The sequence below is a fragment of the Lissotriton helveticus genome, chromosome 6 (assembly GCF_964261635.1).
Source record: "Lissotriton helveticus chromosome 6, aLisHel1.1, whole genome shotgun sequence".
Lineage (NCBI taxonomy): Eukaryota > Metazoa > Chordata > Amphibia > Caudata > Salamandridae > Lissotriton > Lissotriton helveticus.
The window spans coordinates 1101739773-1101756822 of NC_136067.1; the positions used below are offsets into that span (position 1 = coordinate 1101739773).

The following is a 17050-nucleotide window of genomic DNA, read 5'->3' on the forward strand; positions in this document are numbered from 1 at the left end:
TTTTTATTTCATTTGACTGGAGTGTTTTGTTTAAAGATATTTATAAGACTAAGAAATTAGTTAAAATATGCGCCTACCATTTTACGTAGGCTACAATTCTGTGAATTCCTTACCAATGGAGGAAAGGACCATGTTATATGTATTTATATAGTGCATAAGTGTGAGGGTATCCTGGCTCTGAGGAGGTGTATGCACTTAGCCTTGCCCTGGCAGGGAAATTATTTGAGGTCTTTAGCTTGTTGCAGAATTTATGAAGATAGTAGGAGGCTTTGATGTGAAGCTGGAGGTCATTCCATGCTTCAGGAGCAATGTAAAGGAAGCCCTGTCCTCTAGATCTGGTTCTATATATGCATGGATTTTGTGTCAAAAGGAAGTGCTTGAGTGGTTTGCGGAAAGAGAGATCATTGTTCAAGTAGAAGGGGCCTAATATGTGGAGTGCCTTGTACATGTGATTGAGGAATCTGAACTGAGAGCATTTGTGTATTGGGAGCCAGTAGAGCTCCTTGAGCTGCAGTGTGATGTGAGTTCAACATGGGAGGTCGGGCAGGAGTCTTGTTGACGTGTTCTGGATAGTTTATAGTCCTCTGCTGAGTTCCTTGGTGATACCGACAGAGGTTGTTCTCGTAATCCAACTTGCTGGTGACTGGGGTCTGAGCGTCATTCTTCCCTGGGATCCATTTGAAGATTTTTCTTAGCATCTTTAGGGTGTGGAAGCAGGATGCAGTAACAGCATTGACTTGTGAGGACATGTCCAGGTTGCTGTCAATTATGATTCCAAGGTACCTGGCAAGAGTGCTGGGATTGGATAGGAGACTTAGTTTGGCCCGCCACCTATTGGAGTCCCATGGTGAGGTGTTCTTGCCAATGGTAGGCAAGACAACCTATGCAAAAGAGTATGTCCATTCTGAACTACAATCAGTAAATTCCAGTCGCACCTCCATTGGTCCGTTTGCCCTCAATATTTGTCACATGGGGGTTAAAACTGAAAAAGGGGAAACTGAGAATGCAGGGATTATGGTAGTCCTAATATTATGGTAGTCCTAATATACCACAAAGGTTAGGTGCCTACAATTCGAGACACATTTCGTCTTTTCTTTTATTATATTATGTATGTACAGCAGGTTCAGAGTCTTTCAATCAATTTCCAAAAGAATGCCTAAGTTATGTTCAGGAAGAGGATTTTTCTCTGTAAATTAAAATACCGCTAAATGCAATTTGAAGCTCTTACTTTAACTATTATTATGTGGGGGGGGCGTGGCCGGTCGAGCAGCAAGATGGCCGCTGAATAAGCGAGCTCCGCCGACTGCGACACTAATCCTTTATTTATCCTACTAGATCTCAAGGAACAGTTAAAATATTTGCACGACGCGGTTGGCTAGAGGGACCGGCAGATACCTTTTATTAGACTGCAGCATGAGAGGTTTAGAGGTGACACGCTCAGGACGCTGACGCCAGGACGAAGCAGTGGCGGAAGCTGAGGGAAGCGACATCCTGTCTGGGCGCCTGAATCAACTCAAGCCCGGGGTCGAGAGGGCCGCACTGATAGTGCCACACACCGGCTTGGGAGGGACGGCGGACTCGGACCGGACAAGCGGTGGAGATACCGCGATTCTCCTGCCTGATACCAGTAATGCGCAAAGATGTGTGTTGCCTGGAAACAATTTCCAAAAGAATGCCTAAGTTATATTCAGGGAGAGGATTTTTCTCTGTAAATTAAAATACAGCTAAATGCAATTTGAAGCTCTTACTTTAACTATTATTATGTGGGGGGGGGTGTGGCTGGTCGAGCAGCGAGATGGCCGCTGAATAAGCGAGCTCCGCCGACGTCGACACTAATCCTGTATTTATCCTACTAGATCTCAAGGAACAGTTAAAATATTTGCACGACGCGGTTGGCAAGAGGGACCGGCAGATACCTTTTATTAAACTGCAGCATGAGAGGTTTAGAGGTGACACGCTCCGGACGCTGACGCCAGGACGAAGCAGTGGCGGAAGCTGAGGGAAGCGACATCCTGTCTGGGCACCTGAATCAACTCAAGCCCGGGGTCGAGAGGGCCGCACTGATAGTGCCACACACCGGCTTGGCAGGGACGGCGGACTCGGACTGGACAAGCGGTGGAGATACCGCGATTCTCCTGCCTGATACCAGTAATGCGCAAAGATGTGTGTTGCCTGGAAACAATTTCCAAAAGAATGCCTAAGTTATATTCAGGGAGAGGATTTTTCTCTGTAAATTAAAATACAGCTAAATGAAATTTGAAGCTCTTACTTTAACTATTATTATGTGGGGGGGGGTGGCTGGTCGAGCAGCGAGATGGCCGCTGAATAAGCGAGCTCCGCCGACTGCGACACTAATCCTGTATTTATCCTACTAGATCTCAAGGAACAGTTAAAATATTTGCACGACTGAGGTACTGGGTTTTAAGAACTGGTACAGAACCGGCAACCCAGCGGTGTCAGGGTACACCCAGAGACCTCGGGTTCTTCCTGATTCAGACCACAGAAACTCAGAGTCTTCTAGGTGAAGTCAAGGATCGATTTTATTGGCTGCAACCAAAGTTACAAGTGTCCTAGAAGTACAACACACAGGAAGTATGTTCTCAGGAGACTGCTCGCCTTTACAAAGTCAGGCTTCTCTCTTTATCCAGAATATTCAGCTTCAGGCAAACATTCTTCGAATTTGCAGTATATCATTTACAATTCTTTGTTACAAAAGAAAAGCAGAGTCATGATGACATGTACATATTTCACTTCGTGCTGCCCACAACAAATCACCCGGCAAGGCCCAACATTTCATCAGATATCGGTGGACCCCCAATAAAACAGGCATCTCCCCACCATAAAGTAAGTGAAGCACAAAGAGTAGAGACAGATGTGAGCAAGATACGGCAGGTGTGCATGCTGAAATGGTTTTATGGCTTGTTGAGCCTTGATGCTATCTTGTTCGGCCACTGGGAGGGAAACTGACCTAACGAGTTCGGCCTGGGGCAATGGTTCCAACTTGCACAGGTCATAGGAAAGTCGATTAAGGAGTATGTGTCCTTGTGGAATTGAATTCAGCTGGATTAAGGCCTATGTAAAGGGCAACACATAAATGGAAGTCAAGGGTTCAGAACGCAGATGACGATTTCGAGGTGAAATCGTCACTCGAATATGCTGAAAATATTTGTACATGGTGTGCTCGTCATTCTCGGTCTTTTGATACCAAATTCGTCATGTTTCGACGAAGTTTAATTCTCGAGTCCAGAATAATTACACGAGTCCAGAAGTTTCAGAACCACAAACCCTCCTTTTGCCCTTACATAGGCAATTAATCTGTCCTCATGCTAATCTGAGTCCAGATCTATATTCCTGAAGTCATTGAGATGTTGCTGTAACATCATTCTAGTACTTAGTTTGTCTCTTGATACAGGTTTCCTTGCACATGATGTGACACAAAGGCCACATATTGCAGGAGCACACTGCACGCATAGACAGAACAGGAAAAGAATGGCTAAGACCATTCCAATGACCATCAGGATTTTCCATCCCCAGGCGGATATCAGTTCCCAGAACCATCCCATTAACGACCAATCTCCTTTATCCACATGAATAGATTCGGAAATCTTATGTAGTTTGGAGATGGCCTGGTACACTGTTGGAGCGTTATCTGGGATGATAACGCAGCAACTCGATTGGATCAATCTGCATTCCCCACCTCGGTCTGCAAGTATGACATCTAACGCGACCCTGTTCTGAAGGGTCATAAGTCGATCCGACTGGAGCTCAGCAGTCAAATTACTAAGGGCACCAGTAGTTTCAATCACGGTGGACTCAACTACCCTTGTCAATTGCCTTATGTTCCTGCTGTTAGCCATGGATCCCCAGAACGGCAGAAAACCCTTTGCAAAGTCCCCAAATTCTTGACCTGCAGTGTCTTCTGTACTCAAGACACCTCTAACTATCCTTGTCCTGTGGTAGTCTGCCGCTGCTGTGTAGGTGGGGGGCAACAGAAATGAAACAAAACATGAGCCCGAAAAGTCAGGGGGCAACCATGTATAGGCTCTATCATGGCAGATGAAATAAGTACCCTTAGCTGCTAAAAACGCAGGGGAAGTCTGGGCTGCAAAAACATATGTTTTAGTGCAGATACTCTTCCCTAACTGAGCCCTGGGATTCGTGCCATTACCTTGCAGACACAGATGACCCTGGTGGGGTACAATCCAAATCGGGGACGATCTCTTAGCTTGCTGTTTCTCACTCAGAGTAGCTCCATATCCAGTCATGTTCCATCCTATGTATACTAGTGTCTCATCTCTCGGGATAGTCTCATAAGAAATACCTTCCTTAATCATGTCTACTATACCCTTGACTAGAGCACTTTTTCTAGGATTGTCTGTTACAGAACATAGGGGGTAGATTTCGTGTGCATATATGAACATTGTCCTATATGCCCATACAGAACCATTGTGACTGAATGGCAGGATCAGATAAGGGATACCTTTATCCGTGGTGTGAGGCATAAGACCGCACACCCAACAGTTAATTGTGTTCATTACAAGTTGGTGTTGGTGCAAGAGCTGAACCAAGGAGTTATTATTGAACTCCAATCTCCTATTGGATTCATGGTCAGGAAGGGAGTGGAAAGAATGAGAGGAAACAGTAGGAGGAGGTATGGGTGATGCAGTGGGTGCAAATGTTACACGAAAAGAGAATAAAACATAACTTATCAAAAATATCATTACACTGAATAGCATAAAAATACACAATATTATAAAACTTTTCTTTGTTATCACGTTACACAATTTGTGTTTAAAGTTCGTTCGTTTGGCAGGTCTCTCCACATCGGGAAACTCCATCCTCTCTAAAGTGCTGCCCGCGGTGGGAGGTTGCCTCTGCTAAGGGATGCTTCTGTCAGTCTAGGGCAGCTCCCTTGGACCAACCAGAACTACCGACCTAACGTCGTTAGCTGCACCCCAAAGACTTTAATCAACCGCGGCCCTAGCAGCGGAACCCGGATGGCGGTTCGAAAAACAAAAATGAGCAAGTTTCTCAGATGGGAGAGCTGCACTTTAAAAAAAAAAATGGTATTTGGAAGGAAAAAGAATTCTTTATTTGTCCATGGGTCTCGGTCTCAAATTGCAAAAGAAAATCGTTTTTATTAGTTTGTTTTTCTCGGTCTCAAATTATACCGTAGTCTTCCAGGTACTGTCTGATCCTGGAACAAGAGTTCAGGCTCTGTAGTGTTCAATAGCTTGGATGGGGGCACAGCCTTGTGCGAAATGTTCTCATTTTCTAGTTCAGTCAGTTCTTTTTACATGTGCATCACTGAAAGGTATGACATGTGGCACGGTATCAGGTTCTGGGTCAGAGACACCCTTCTGGGCCCACTGGTCATAAGGCAGAGGAAAAGGGATTTTCTTACAATGGATCCCGTGGACCCAGTTGGCCTTCCCCTCCACCCGAACGGCTGATCTTGTGGAAAGAAGTACGAGATGCGGTCTGGTCCACCTGGGCTGGTCGTTCTTGGTTCTCTGAAAATTCTTGACCAAGACCCAGGATCCAGGGTCTATCTTATGTCCTGGAGTCTCAGAGATCGGAGGCAGGGTGTCGTGAACCTGTTGATGCAAAACACGCAATTTAGCCGTCAATTCATACAGGTAATCAAGTAAAACAGGGTGTTCAAGTTCACTGAACTTCGTGGGTCTAGGCACTCCCCATATGTTGGCCGGGCGGCCAAAGACTATTTCATAAGGGCTAAGTTTCACTCGTGAATGCACAGTCATTCTGGTGGACAGGAGTGCTAAGGGTAGAGCGTCAGGCCATTTAAGACCTGTGCTCGCTTGGATTTTGGCCAGTTTAAGTTTTAGAGTGCCGTTGTAACATTCTACTAATCCAGCTGATTGGGGGTGATTTGCAGCGTGAAACTTCTGTCGAATACCTAGCCCCTCGCACACTCTCTTCATCACACGACCCACAAATCCACTTCCATTATCAGACCAGACCATTCTAGGCATTCCAAACCTGGGGAAGTACTCTTTCACAAGGGCTTTTGCTGTGGACAAGGCAGTGTTGTCTTTTAGGGGATAGGCTTCTACCCATCTTGAGAAGGCACAAACAACAACGAGTACGTATTTTAAATTGTTGCACCTCTCCATGTGAATGAAATCTAGCTGCAAAACCTCGAACGGATACGTGGGAGGTGCAAAATGACCAGCTGGAGTTGGGGTTCCCCTACCAGGATTGTGTTTCAAACACACCATGCAGTTCTTAACAACATTCTCTGCACACTTGGGAATCCCTGGATTCTGCCATACTGGAGCCAACAACTCGCAAATCCCTTTTACGCTGATATGAGCCATTCCATGAGCCATTGTAACCACTGCAAGCACATACGCATCAGGTAACAGCCATCTCTGATGCTCTGATAATTCAATCCAGCAACCATTCGCATCCATTTTACCCGCACCTTCTCTCCACGTGCTCAACTCTTTCTCTGTGGCCTCAGCTTGAATGGACTTCACACTCTCTATCGTATCTTCACACATTCCAACATCACCAGTCCGTCTTGCAGGGCCTGCAACATACATTCGGCTCATTACATTCTTTGCCGTCTCTTTCGCGATCTCATCAGCAAATGCATTTCCACGACCAACATCATCAGTCACCTTCTTGTGAGCACTGCATTTCACAATCGCCATCTGCAGAGGCAAGGTCAGTGATTCAAGAAGCTCATTCACCAACTGACCATGCTGAATCTTAGCTCCATGCGAAGTCAGGAACCCACGTTCTCTCCACAATCGTCCAAAACTGTGAGCCACTCCAAATGCATACTGACTATCGGTGTAGATAGTCACTTTCATCCCTTTAGACAACACACATGCTCTCGTGAGTGCAATTAATTCTGCTGCCTGAGCTGAATTATGTGGGACACGTGCAGCTTCAACAACTGTATGCAAAGTCGTAACAGCATATGCTGCAGTCGTGTCACCATTCGGGAGCTTGAAGCATGAACCATCCACCCACAGCGTACCATCACATTCAGCAAGAGGAGTATCGGATAGATCTACTCTCCCTTTCGTCTCTTCCTCTGTTCTAAGAAAACAATCACGCTGTTCTGAAACACCTGATTTCTCTACAATTGGCAACAATGTGGCTAGGTTTACAGTACTGCACCTTTTTATGTGCACATGACTCGCTAGTAAGGTTAATTCGTAACTGGTCAATCGAGCACTAGTTAAGTGCTGTGTCTTGGTTCTATTTAACAACGTGTCTACTGCATGTGGGACCATCACGACTAGTGTATTATTCATTACTAGACCAGCAGACTGTCGAATAGAAACAGCTGCTGCTGCTGTGGCTCTTAAACAACTTGGCAATGCTTTAGCTACCAGATCCAAAGTCGACGAAAAATAGGCACATGGACGCTGCCTACCTCGAAATAACTGAGTCAACACTGACAATGCACAGCCCTCTTTCTCGTGGACATACAATGTGAAAGGCTTACTGTAGTTGGGAGTACCTAACACAGGAGCCGAACAAAATGCTGTGCGCAATTCGAGAAAACTTTTCTGACACTCTTCAGACCAAGGAATGGGATTGGGTGCATTTTTACACGTTAATGCCACCAAGGGTTTGGCTAATAACGAAAAATTCGGAATCCACTGTCTACAGTACGACGTAATGCCCAAGAAAGCACGCACTTCTCTCTGTGTCCTTGGCACACTTAAATTCGCTATTGCCTGAATTCTTTCTGGGGGTCAGTTTCCTTCCCTCCTTCGATAAGAGGTGACCTATGTAGGTCACTTCTTGTCGGCAATATTGCAGTTTAGAAAGTCATACCTTGTGATGAAGATCACACAGATGACGCAATAATGACAGCGTGGCCTTTTTACAAATTTCCTCAGTGTCTGCAGTAATGAGCAAATCATCCACATACTGTACAAGAGCAGCACCTTTAGGTAAACCAATCGTATCAAGCTGTGTTTTTAGAGCTTGACTGTATATCGATGGACTTTCACAGTAGCCCTGAGGAGCGCGTTTAAAGCGGAAACTGCGACCTCCTAAACTGAAGGAAAAAATATCCCTGCTTTCCTCAGCAATCGGGATGCTGAAGAAAGCATTCTTTAGGTCAATCACCGAAAACCAAGTTGCAGAAGCTGGAATCATAGTTAATAATGTGGTAATGTCGGGGACAACTGGGAATTGTGGCACAACTATTTTATTCACCTCCCTCAGATCAATTACGAATCTGTACACAGGTGGCTTAGAGGGATCAGTTCGTTTTAAAACAGGCAGAACAGGACTATTGCAAACGTTGCCTCGTGTTTCTTCAATCACATCTTTTTCAATCAATTCGTTAACGATCGCTAGCAAAGCTTTTTCACCCTCACTAGATATCCTATATTGGGGAATTCGTGGCATTTGAACATTGGCTTTCAATGTTACAACATATGGTGGAATTTCTAAAAGGCCCACATCATTAGGACCAGCAGCCCAAAGAATATCTGGAAGAAACGACAATTCTGCTGGAAGTTTGTCCCTCGACAAATACATGGGAGAAACCACTTTCTTACCTAAAGTAAGTTGTACTCTTGAAGGAGAACAGTACAAAGTCGCATACAATCTTTTTAACAAATCCAATCCTAGCAAGTTTTCACCACAACCTGTTGTCAGAATGAGGGGTGCTTCGAATTCGCAAGGACCAACAGAAAGAGACAAAGGGTCAGAAAACGGATTTCTAACTGGGGCGCCAGAAAACCCCACAGAAACGTTCATTTCGCCAGACAAAGGTGCGCCAAGGAGTTTGGAGTGCATAATAGAACTCTTTGTAGCACCAGTATCCAACAGAAAAGGCTCTGACACACCTGATGTAATCACCTCAACGTAAGGTCCACTCTGATCTACTGGAACTGAAACAACTCCCTCTCTTTGTCTATGGCTGTCCTAGCAAGCATTACCCTCCAAATACTCATCTTCCGTATAGTAATCATCAACATAGTATTGAGCTGTCCTGTCAGATGCGTTGTTCTGCTGATCGAACCTATTCATAGAATTTTGGGGTGGAAAGGGACGTGCGTTCTGGGGACGTTTCCACGTCCTCTACCTCTAGGTGCTTGCTAAATACCACGACCTCTTACACCAGAAGCACCATTTGCACGTTGTAACAAAATAGGGCAACTATACTTAAAATGACCTTCTTCCTTGCAATACGAACACTGGTTGGGGCCTACAGGGACACGTGGCTGAGTGTACTCGGCTCTTTGCGAGTTCCTCTGATACTGTTGAGGCTGCTGGAAATTATTCTGGTAGTGATTCTGGCCACTATTATTTTGATTACCACCACCACGTGGCGGATATGCTTGCTGTAACAAAACCTTCGTCTTCAACTCCTTAGTTTTCTTTTCTGCTCTATCTTTCTCGTCCTTGTCTCTATTTTCATAATATTGTGCAGTAGCCAATATCTGTGCTGAAGATGACACAGCCCAAGAACTTTCCGAATCCTTTAACTTTTTACACAATTCTGGAAGTAGATTGTGCACGAATTTATCGACGAACAATCTCTGACCACCTTCTGTGCTCATATCTTGACCGCTGTGGTCGACAAATGTTTCTTCAAATCTGGTGAAGAAATCTGAGACAGTTTCTTCTTTCTTCTGCTTGCATGCAGACAACTTATCCCAATTTACACGTATTGCAGGCATTAACGTTTTCATGTAATCAACTATTTTACCAGGGAGTTCTGCTATCAAAGGCTCAGGCTTAGCACCACCAACTTGTCGGGCATCTGCAGCAGCAATATTAGCCCATGAGTCACCTAACTCCTGATCATGATCTGTATGACGAATTTTACCCCATAAAGGCTGGGGAACAACATTCCCAAATAACATATCGATATCCGCTAAATTCATTATACATGATCCAGCAGTTTGTGACAACTCTTTGTAATACCCTGCAGGATTTTTACGCGGATCAGGTAATGTCTGTTTAAGTGCTAAAACTTCAGCTCGCTTCCATGGGACATGTACCCATACACGCTGAAAGTGTGGCAGAATAGGTGGGTTAACAGTTGTGTCGCCCTCTCTCCATTGTGGGGGAACTTCTCTCATGGGGTATTGTCGCGCCTTTTTCCTACTAGATGCACTAGGCTCAGATTGTGACCCAGAACTGCTCCCCTTACTCCGATATGATAACAATATTTCCACCGCTTTCTCCACATCGGGACCTACAATCATGCCCTCTCCAAACTTGAACCGTACACGACACAACTCTTGCGGGTTGCATTCCAGATCATTGTCTTCCAAATCCTCACAAAGGAAAACACACATCTGTTCAAAAACATATCTCTGCGTCGGTGCTTCCCATTGATGGAAGACTTCCATGACAGACTCTACATCATACTTTACAGTGTCCATAACCCATTTCCGTGCTAATCGATTCAGTGAATTTCTCTCTTGATAGTCAGGCAGTTGACTTCGCAACTGTCTTCGTCCCATGTTAGGGGTCGTTGTAGGCGACCCGAAAAGAGGTGAGAAAAGGTTAGTGACAGTGCTGGCCATTTTCTGCCGAATGGAAGGTGAAACTGAAGGAAGAACGGGTGGAACAACGGGGTGAGATAAGGCAGGGGGAGAGACAATAGCAGACGAGGCATCAGGAGAAATAGAAGGAGCACTAGGCAAAATCGTAGAGGGAACATTAGGAGAAGTAGAAAGTACACTAGGCAAAATCGTAGAAAGTACAGGTGAAACAGATGTGGTTGGTGGGCCTGGAGCAGGCTGCACCATAGAGACAGGAGTCAGCTGGAGAACAGCTGGTGGGTGCTGCGGAGGAACAGGAGGCGTAGGTTGCACAACTAAAGGTTGCGGCGGTGCCGTGGCATTTTGCGCATAGGGGGGTGGCGAACTTAATAAATGTGACAATAATGGATTTTTTCACCCTCTTTTGCTGCCTCTTGCTGAAAAGACGGCAACACTGGATAACATTTATCTATTGCCATTTTACGTTGCCTGTGCAACTGCTCACTCATCTGCTCTTCTTCATCGTCTTTAAACTGCAGAGCAGCTTGCATTACTGAAAGTCCCCCTTCTCTCTTATTTTTCTTAGCTAATTTAATTTCCTTTTGTTTGGCCTCCTTACGCCATAGGCGGAAAGAGTCAAACATCGCCGACCGGGCTTTCTTTTTAAAGAGTTTAACTTCGAGATTGTCTAAGATTTCGGTATCAAGGCTACCGTATTGGGGCCATTTTAAAACACCATCTTTCCTGGTGTATTTGATCCATACTTCGTTGTATGTGATGGGGCCTACCCCATGTTTCACATATAGCTCGTAAGTCGGAGTTCCAACCGGAGGAACCGGACATGAGTCCTCCAATCGGGAGTCCCTATTATTATAACCAAGACAAAACAAATTTCCAAGTCTAAGACTAGGCATCTTCGCTCTCTAGTCTAACTCCAAACTTCAAAGGATTATCGATTACGATATTTCTCGTGAATACACGAGTCCTTCGGCTTTGGCGCTTGCAAGCTCCAAATCAAAGCCAACTAAGGACTGGGAGACGCTCCACTTATACTTAACTGAAATATCGATGACGTCACCAGAAGACTCGTCTTAGTGTTTCGCTCTACCAAACTTCAAGGGTCCAAATCAGGGCGATAGCCAGGGCAGCAGTCCTCTGCAGCCGTTGGGAAGCGGGGAACCTCGCAGCAAAGACCTTCGGACCACGTCAACATGCAGGGGTCGATGAGGTGGTTGGCCGTCCTCCGGAGTTTTCACACGAAGCTCCTCACGAACCTCTGGCTGACTGGTACCACTGGAATCGCCCCAAACGTTGGGCGCCAGCTGAGGTACTGGGTTTTAAGAAGCGGTACAGAACCGGCAACCCAGCGGTGTCAGGGTACACCCAGAGACCTCGGGTTCTTCCTGATTCAGACCACAGAAACTCAGAGTCTTCTAGGTGAAGTCAAGGATCGATTTTATTGGCTGCAACCAAAGTAACAAGTGTCCTAGAAGTACAACACACAGGAAGTATGTTCTCAGGAGACTGCTCGCCTTTACAAAGTCAGGCTTCTCTCTTTATACAGAATATTCAGCTTCAGGCAAACATTCTTCGAATTTGCAGTATATCATTTACAATTCTTTGTTACAAAAGAAAAGCAGAGTCATGATGACATGTACATATTTCACTTTGTGCTGCCCACAACAAATCACCCGGCAAGGCCCAACATTTCTTCAGATATCGGTGGACCCCCAATAAAACAGGCATCTCCCCACCATAAAGTAAGTGAAGCACAAAGAGTAGAGACAGATGTGAGCAAGATACGGCAGGTGTGCGCGCTGAAATGGTTTTATGGCTTGTTGAGCCTTGATGCTATCTTGTTCGGCCACTGGGAGGGGAACTGACCTAAACGAGTTCGGCCTGGGGCAATGGTTCCAACTTGCACAGATCATAGGAAAGTCGATTAAGGAGTATGTGTCCTTGTGGAATTGAATTCAGCTGGATTAAGGCCTATGTAAAGGGCAACACATAAATGGAAGTCAAGGGTTCAGAACGCAGATGACGATTTCGAGGTGAAATCGTCACTCGAATATGCTGAAAATATTTGTACATGGTGTGCTCGTCATTCTCGGTCTTTTGATACCAAACTCGTCATGTTTCGACGAAGTTTAATTCTCGAGACCAGAATAATTACACGAGTCCAGAAGTTTCAGAACCACACAACGCGGTTGGCAAGAGGGACCGGTAGATACCTTTTATTAGACTGCAGCATGAGAGGTTTAGAGGTGACATGCTCCGGACGCTGACGCCAGGACGAAGCAGTGGCGGAAGCTGAGGGAAGCGACATCCTGTCTGGGCGCCTGAATGAACTCAAGCCCGGGGTCGAGAGGGCCGCACTGATAGTGCCACACACCGGCTTGGCAGGGACGGCGGACTCGGACCGGACAAGCGGTGGGGATACCACGATTCTCCTGCCTGATACCAGTAATGAGCATAGATGTGTGTTGCCTGGAAACTGTAAGTTAAAACGTCGGAGTTGGCCGAGTGGTGTGAGGCGCCATCTTGGATTGGGACGGACTGTGTGCCCGAGGCCTGTGCTCCCTCCCCCACTGTGTGGTGCATCGTCGCGCTGACGGCCTGTATCTCGCCCCACTCTTTGCAATACCCCTGTGGTGCTGTGACCATTTGCGCAAGCGGGACTGAAACAATCCACGCGTACCAGGGGGTGCACTGACATATGCCGCAACACGCTTGTATTGGCCTGTGCTGATTGAGACAAGATGGCGGCCAGCTGCTGAAGGTGGGAGGGAGCGATCGGCGGCCAGGAAATGCTGGGAGAGCTCTAAGCGAGGCCTGGTGAAAAAAAGCTACACTAGCTGCACTGCGTGCTACACCTCCAGTCCTCGAGCCACCACTGAGGACTGGTTGAGAGGCCTGTGAACTTCCTTAGCCTACGCGGGCCGTCTGCTGTGCCCCTCGGTGACAACTTGACACTGGCCTGGCCTTCTGCGAGTGCTGTAGCGCTGTATACGGGGCCGAGAGATCGACGTATACAGCGGCTGGGTCCGGAGCAGCAAAAACCTCCCTGTCTGCTGCGCTTGTGCTGCCGGGTTGAGCCCTGTGGACCTAGTATTCAGCCAATCCTGATTTGCCTTGTCAGTACCCCCAGGATATTGCAGATAGGCTGTTGTAGACACTGAGTTGGTGAATCGACCGGGCCGGGAGGATGGATAAAGGGGACCCCAGACAGCCGCTCCTCACCTTTGAACAAAAGCGCCAAAACAAGCAGCCAACTCAAGACCCTGGTGATGCGGAGTCGGGGGCAAATGGCGACAAACTGAATATTGATGTAAAAACATTGCTGGTGGAGGTGCGATCTAGCTTACGGAGTATTGATACGAAGTTGGACTCAATGACAGCCCAGCTGGATTCGGTGAGAGCGCAGGTCAGCACGCACGAGACCAGACTGGATTGCCTAGAAAATCCCCTTACTGAGTGCTGCGAATTCCAACGGGACTCGAAGGCACGATTCACAAGCATGGAGAAACATATTGAGGATTTGCGCGCCAAAGCTGACGACCTGGAAGCGCGTTCTAGGAGATGCAACGTCCGGGTCACAGGGATTCTGGAAACTACGGCGATCGGGAAAATGGAGGTCTTCATCACTGACCTACTGCATGAACTATTCGACCCCAACCTATCGCCTGTGTTCACTGTGGAGAGGGCGCACAGGGCGTTGGGTAAGAAAACGCCGGTTTGTGGAACACCGAGACCCATCCTCGTAAAGCTGCTGAACTGCCAGGACAGAGATCTTATACTCCGACTGGCGAGAGAGAAAGGTAAAATAACACACAAAGGTAATAATCTCTCCTTCTACCTTGACTTCACACCTCTGGTGCAGGCGGCAAGGTAAGAATTTGTGCCAGCGAAGCGCCTGCTGCTACAGGAGGGCCTCCCGTACTCCCTCATATACCTTGCAAAACTGCGAGTTTTTCATGAGGGGACAGCTAATTACTTTACTGATGCTCACTCCGCCCTTAAGTTCGCGAAGCACATATGTGGCTCCAAATCGAGGAAGAAGACTGTGCTTGATGGGGACACGGAGGCGAGATTAAGTGACAATGACTAAACACTAGTACCCCTTGCAGTTGTGTACCTTGTGGGGAAGACTCTGTTGGTTGATTGGGTGTAATGTTTCATTGTGAGCCTCACCCGTCATTGCTATATCCCGCTGCTGCTAAGCTTATGACATACGCTAGGAATTATTTTACACTGTACCTATGCTGGGTGCCTCTCCTATTACGCCACTGTGGACACTAACACCTTTTATGATTCAGTGCCTTAGATCTTACTTGAATTTTCGCAGTCACCCTGTGCAAACGGGGTTGTATGCTCGAGATTCCTAACCCCCAAGGGGTGTCTCCCACTGTTCACTTGTTTGATTGTTTTACCGCCTTGTGCGATTTGGGGGGGGGGAATTTATCACAACCTGATTGGGGGGTTGGTGTGGGTGGAGGGTGGGCTGGGGGACGGGGTAGTTTGGCTGAAGGTAGATACTTCGATGATATATGTTTTACTGCTACGATACATGGTCATACTGTGGTTGGGCTGGATGGAGATCACCGTGACTCTGAAATGGGCAAATGGGAGTCACTAGGGTGTTAACGTGGAACATTCGAGGCTTACAGGACAGTAGGAAGGCAAGACTGTTGCATGGCTATCTGCAAAGGCACAGCATTGACATATGCTTTTTACAGGAGACACATCTGAACGCCTCGCCATCACCCAGACTCAAACATACTAGATGGGGCCCCATATACTCTGCCGTATTTTCAAACTATGCCCGTGGTGTGGCGATACTTGTAAGGAAGGGCCTTGACTGGAAGGAACACTCGATGATTTGTGACGCGGAGGGACGATATGTGGTGTTACATGGGACTCTATTGGGTAGGCAAGTGGTACTGGCGGCTGTTTACGGCCCCAACGTAGACGATCCAGAGTTTTTCAGGAAGGTGTGGGCCCAGATCACACTGATGCATTGCCCGACGATCATCTGGGGCGGGGACTTTAACGTGGTGCTTAATGATTCCCTGGATCGCAAAGGTGCCCCTAGACCTCCACACCCACATGCAAGCACGGCCCTAAATGACATACTCAAGGAGGGCTCGCTGATAGACATTTGGAGGGTGCGGCATCCCATGTGTAGGGAAGGCACATGCATTTCCAGTCACTACGGGGCCTGGTCTAGGCTAGACTTTTGGCTGGTCACTTCGGATGTTGCTGCTTGGATCGTGAATGTGGAGGGAATGGCTCGCTCGTTGTCTGACCACGCCCCTTGTCTGTTAGAACTGAGAGTCCCAGATGCCCCAACCCATGCCTTTTCCTGGCGCCTGCCGCCACACGCCTTGCTAGATGCTGCCTTCACCGAAGAAATAAGGGCGGATATAGTTGGTTACTTTGATAACAATGTTGGGTCAGTGTCTATGGAATCAATACTGTGGGATGCATTCAAGGTGGTAATTAGGGGGCAGTGCATAGCACATCAGGCTGGTGTTCTTAAGGCTATTAGGGGCACCCTCAGCAAGTTGGAAAAAGATCTCAAAGACCTTGAAAAATCATTCTGTGACAACCCCACCCCTGAGCTTGCGACACAGATCAAAGCCAAGCTACTGGACTATACCGAGGAAGCACTGCGCGAGCTTAAATTCTTAGGCAAACAGGCAGAGGCGCGCAGATATGGTGAAGGGGATAGGCCCAGCAAGACACTAGCCAGGCTAATTTCTACTATGGCAGCGCCTGCCCACGTGCATACCATCATTAACCCTGAGGGTGGCGTGGTTATAGGCCAAGAGGAGATTCTGTCGACTTTTGCCACATTCTACTCCAAATTATACAAATCCACACATGTGCAGTCTCGGGATTTGCTCGAATCCTACTTAGACTCCATTGCCTTGGTCTGGTTTAACGATGCCCACCGCAAATATATGTACCTCCCGGTGACGGTCCAAGACATCGCTAAGGTTATTAAAGGTCTGCCCTTGAATAAAGCCCCAGGCCCTGACGGGCTGACCACGGCCTTCTACAAGGCTTATGTAGATGAGCTGGCACCGAGGCTGCATGCTGTCTTTACAGAAACTCTAGTGGAAGGAAAACTGCCGGAATCTATGAGAGAAGCCCTTTTAGTTACGCTTTTAAAGCCAGACAAAGACAGCAAATCCCTAGATTCCTATAGGCCCTTGTCTCTAATAAATGTTGATGTGAAGATATATGCGAAAATCATTGCGGACCGCCTTTTGCCACTGCTTCCAATGGTAGCCCTCCCTGACCAATCGGGGTTCATACCGGGCCGTGCAACCTCACATAATTTACGGACTATCTTCTCAGTGCTGCACTACCTCCATCCAGACGTGCAGGCCGCAGCGATATTTTTAGATGCCACTAAGGCCTTTGATTCTCTTGAATAGCCCTATCTCTTTCGAATACTGGAGCGCGTGGGATTTAGCCCAATGTTCATAGCGGTGATTCGCCCACTCTACACGGCACCTAGGGCGAGAGTGAAGGTGAACGGCCTAATA

The 17050-nt window shown here is 47.1% G+C and overlaps 1 protein-coding gene across 1 annotated transcript in view; it reads right to left on the minus strand.

Moving 5' to 3' along the window:
- The window catches only part of NPHP1 (nephrocystin 1), a 695982-nt gene that overhangs the window by 135516 nt on the left and 543416 nt on the right, over positions 1–17050 (minus strand). The window lies entirely within an intron of this gene.